The sequence below is a fragment of the Zophobas morio genome, unplaced genomic scaffold (genome assembly GCF_036711695.1).
Source record: "Zophobas morio isolate AGI-343-1 ecotype UQ-CSIRO unplaced genomic scaffold, CSIRO_AGI_Zmor_V1 ptg000068l, whole genome shotgun sequence".
Taxonomy (NCBI): Eukaryota; Metazoa; Arthropoda; class Insecta; order Coleoptera; family Tenebrionidae; genus Zophobas; species Zophobas morio.
Window position 1 is genome coordinate 147,897 of NW_026972173.1, and position 5,016 is coordinate 152,912.

General features: G+C 31.3%; 1 long non-coding RNA gene across 1 annotated transcript; it reads left to right on the forward strand.

The window, feature by feature from the left end:
- Window positions 1-761: 761 nt before the first annotated feature.
- Window positions 762-1,368, forward strand: LOC135143675 (uncharacterized). Its single transcript, XR_010282876.1, has 4 exons — window positions 762-838; window positions 890-996; window positions 1,058-1,113; window positions 1,169-1,368. It is a non-coding gene; the product is annotated as an uncharacterized LOC135143675 (long non-coding RNA).
- The last annotated feature ends 3,648 nt before the right edge of the window (window positions 1,369-5,016 follow it).

The following is a 5,016-nucleotide window of genomic DNA, read 5'->3' on the forward strand; positions in this document are numbered from 1 at the left end:
CTCCAATTCTCTCTTACTGAACTTATGAAGGATTTCAATATTTTGTTCTAACTTTATGTTTTCCAAACTATAGAAATATCGTACCCCATAATACTCGTCTGCTTTTTGGTTTAAATTTAATTGACCTAAGTTTTTTTTGAAATAAAAGGGGCTGCCAGCGATACGACACCTTTTCGATCTGGTATTCATTTCATTATTTAAAGCTTGCAAAGCTTCCGTCATCACCCTTCACAACTTTTATCGTTGTTTACTATAATACACCCATTACTCTCGCTATTGATTACTCACAACCAATATGCCTTCAATACCAGCCGACGGTTATAAATTACCATTCTTAAATAAAGTTGTTAGCATTCTACTTCATTCAGGGTGTTATAGCAAAATTTTTATTCTAATTCTCGCACTCGGTACGCGTAGTTTCATAAATTAATTATAGCACCTAAGCAATGACTTAAAAATAGGAAGGAAACAGAAACAGATTTTTACTATATTGCTTTATGTCTGCGGCCGAATTAAAAAAGTGAGGTAGAAGGTACGTTATCCAAGCAAATATATACTGATCTTAAAATGCATTAAAATGCGTAACCGGTTTTAATTAACCGTAATGGCCGATAATTATTAAAACATTTTATAACTTGTGCAAATTTGGTAACACGTGCACATAAGAGTATTTATGTTGGGAGTAATTTATAATGGAAAAACGAGATAAGAACTCATCCCGGCGCCTTATGTTACATGAGGGATAAATTGTGGTCTCCTCACCCATCATTTTAGCATGGACGTCGTCCCTACTAATCTAAAAGATTTGCGAGCGTGTCTCTTATGCTCTTTAATTAAAGTACGATAAAATTACAATCTATTAAGTGTCTTTATTATTTATACTTTTCAGACCGAATCGCAATTCTTTAAGGAAGGGTGTAATAACTGTGAAGAGTTTTTAGAAATAAAAAATTCTCTGCAACGCATCGAAGAATGCACAAGCAGCAACTTTGAGGGGTCATACATAGCTTTAATGTATATAATAATACTTTTTTAGATTTTTTTTCTTTTCCAACAGTGTAATTTCCTTAATGCAACCACAAAATTCTTGGGTGGCCAAGTGGCAAAGGATCGGTTTATACATAGAATTCTTATATTTATTTAAATGTTAAATCTTTATTATCACAAGCTCGTTTTGGTAAGGGTTGTTATGCAATTTCAATAACTGGTGAACTCCCCCCTTACTTAGTGGAGGATTTACAAGAGAAAGATATTTACTATCGTAATCGGGACTTACACTCCAGCTTTAATCTTTAAAAGGGTTGTCTTTTGGTTGAAATTTTTTATAAAACACTGAAAATTAATTTTAAGATAGGCAATAAAGCTTATAGTCTTCTAACTTCCATTTTTAGAAGGTATTACTACTAAAATTTTTAGTCTTTTAGCCTTGCCTTAAGTTTATTTGGTTTATATTGATAAATTTATTTTGAGTATGGAGAACAGTTATAACTTTTAGAGCTTATTTTATTTTTAAGTTTGTTGTAGAGAAATTCACATTATAATTTTTTTTAAAATTTTTCTGTTATACTATATCGATTTGCTTTTTTTATTATTAACCCCTTTCCTTCCATTTTTATTTTTTTTTTCTTGTTAATATTATAAGTGTCATTATTATTCAATATAAGTAATTATGACTATTTCTAAGAGTTTAAATCTGTTTGCAACTCATGCCGAGTATTTTGTAGGTAATAGGTTATTTTTTTACCTGTATGCTAAGCTTACATCATATTTTTTACGTAATTTATTTTTGTGAAAAAAATATCTTAGAGCAGGCGATCAGCGTTTTGGTTTTCTGAGTTTTTATTTATATTTTATACCCGAATTTTATAATTATAGTACTTTTTCGTTAGCAAAGTTTATTTTTAGTTTGTACCTCATCCTCAATCAGTAGTTAATATAAAATAAAATTACTAACATATTCTACTAAATTTTTGCAAGCTAGTTAAGTTATTCTACTTTTAACATAAAGCAAATTTGCCGAGAATATATAAACATGGCTGTAAAATAAAATTAATAAAAGCTTTTACTATGGTGTTCCTTAAGCGATTTTTATTCACTGTAACGCTAAAAGTTTTTGAAGGCCAAGTCCCAATAATTTTCAGTATGACAAAAAGGATGGAATACTTATCGCTATACATTTTATATAGCCCTGTTACCTTATTGTTTGGTTTCTTTTTCCAAAACGCCTTTTTTAGGGTAACATCAGTGCTTGGCCCTAAGTAGTTGCCCTTTAAGCAATAAAAATATTTAACTTGATAGTTTTTTCATAACCTAACGTTAAGGATGTTGCGCGATTCAAGGAGGTTGGATCCCTTAAACTTTCGATAGCATCTTGCACGATGAACTACTTATGCTGCATCTGCTGGCGCTTACTAATAACATGTATAGTGACCTTCCGCAATTTGAAAATCCTTCAAGGCGTTGCTAATGCTGCCTACAAAAGTGTAGTAACATCCTTAATGCCTAGGATGGGCATGTTTTTAGCAGAAAAATGTTTATAAATTCATTAAGATCAGAAAGTGTAGGCTTTCAACACTATAGGAAACAGCCACTTTAGTGATGCTGCCGTAGACTATGAAAACTAGAAATATATATGAACAAATATGTTTGAATAGGTATGTAATAATAAAGAAAAAATAATATAAAATGAAACAAAACCTAGGAGAGAGAGGGATAATTAAATAAACCGACGCAATCACCATATTTTTAAAATTAAGTATACTATTATATAATGTAAAACATTTTAATAGGTTTTTAAGTTATGGATGATTGAATATTAAGACATTCTTTTTTCTAATAAAATGCAATAAATTTCCGTTAAATTAAATATATGAAATCTCGTTATAAAATCGTATTCTGGTTAAGTTTTTTTAAAAAAAATTTGTTTTAAAGATGTGCCACGTCTTTAAGAGGAAAGCGCTTTCGTGAATATATCAACTATGTCTTAATTATATATGTTTACATTATTACATTATAGCTTCTGCGCTTCATTGCTTGTTTAACCTTCATGATAGGCAATATGATATGACGTAATATTTTTAATAAAGGCAATTTTACTAAAAATATTCATTATAACCTCGCTACCTGTATAATTTTTTGCACTGTGGTGTATTAGAAAGAAATTCTTTAGTGTTTACTAAGAGCTACATATCCAGCTTCACAAAAAGATTTACTAATTAATAGTGCTTATATCAATTTTAGTTTACCATTGTATTAGCTTCCCGGTAGAAAAATTATATAACCCATAATATGGTAATCACATTACAGGCCCATGAGATTCACAGGGACTTACTATGATAGTATTGTTACCAGTGAGAAATTATCGGTTATAAGCTTCATAAGCCGTGTTTATTAGGGGTAAATTAAAGTCTTTTTAGCAGTTTTCATATGCCCCCTCGTTTAGTAAAAACTGTCCAAATTAACTACAACTCCAAAAGAGGACTTCCCCCAGTTGGGCGCGATTAATCCTTAGTAAGGGTACACTTTCGACAACAACCTTTTTATCGAGAAGTAGTTACTTATGCTATACCCGAATATGTACTGTCAGATATATTCTTTAGTAACCTACAAGGCTTTTATCTTTTCATTGTTGTCATCAGTGTTAATAGGAGGTTACATGTTGTATATTTTAGATATGAAAATATAAACCTTTGTTGTGGTGTTCAAACCATATTTTGCTGCAAGTTGCTTAATTGTAGACTCTTTACAAAGTGAAATAAATTTTTAATTAATGTTTATACATATATACTCAATATATCAGTTAACTATATTAAGTCCTTAATTTTGTATTCTTCACGCATATTAGTAAGAAATTTATTAGCGTCTCCTTGAATAATGCAATCACAATATATGACGACAACAACATTTATTTTTCTGTGTAAATATGCACTTAACCAATACACTTACTTATAGCCGTCTTCGTAATCGTTTAAGTCAAGATAAAAAAGTCTAGTGTTTTTTTTAAACCATGCTAATGAATCACACAGTTTATATATTTATATCTTTGCTTCTTTTGCTTATTAATACTGAAATTTAACATTAATGCAAATTTTTATTATAGATAATAATCTTTTAGGATCACTACTATGAGCAAAAAACCTTTAGATTACTATTATAACTATCTTTAACAATGACATCAATTTAGTAATTGATACCAATCTTTTTTGCTTCCGACCACGAGTGGAAAAGGCTCATGAATATTTCTATAAATACCTCAGAAGGTAACTCAGTTAATAATTAAGGGGGAAGTGCACTGGCAAAAAGCCCTTCATCCCGTCCGACCTGAGAAGTCAAATCTCCAGGACCTTGGTTAGTTCTGCGGTGGGTGACCTGGAGGCTAACCACGTACTGCACTTCCCCCGCTAAAGTTCAGAACATCCATGATGCTCCCCTTGGAGATGTATAGGCACCTACTTGCACCCAGACCAAGAGTAAGCGGTCTGCGCTCGACTTGCCAAGCATCCGCAAAAATCATTAATAAATTAAAATTATTAACTCATTATCTATATTTTTTTTTTGGTCGTCTCATTTTGCCCTCGCGGTCTTTTGTTTATGCATGTTACTTTCGTGGTGTAGACACACTTTAACAACAATAAAGTTGCAGTTGCGGGCCTCTTGTCCCTTGTTCTTCTTAAGATGCCGTTAGTTGAGTTGAAAAGTCAGAATACCGTCAGCCGGTTAGGTCAAAATATACGCTTATTTTCAACCACAATTGATTCCTTTTGGCTTAATCGTTTTTCTTTTGTCTCAGTAAATTTTTTATCGAATAGATGTCTTCAGGGATGTGAGTGTACCTAGTCTTTTAAATTTTGCGGTAGTTATCAGTAAGATGTATCGGCATTTGTTCTTTTAATTTGCACGTTGAGTACTATATGAAGAGTCTATAGAAAAAACTGGAGAAAAAATATTTTTTTATAATCAATAACAGATATTTGTTGATAACCACTAGCAGAGAGTTTTGGCGTTACTTTTCTCCTT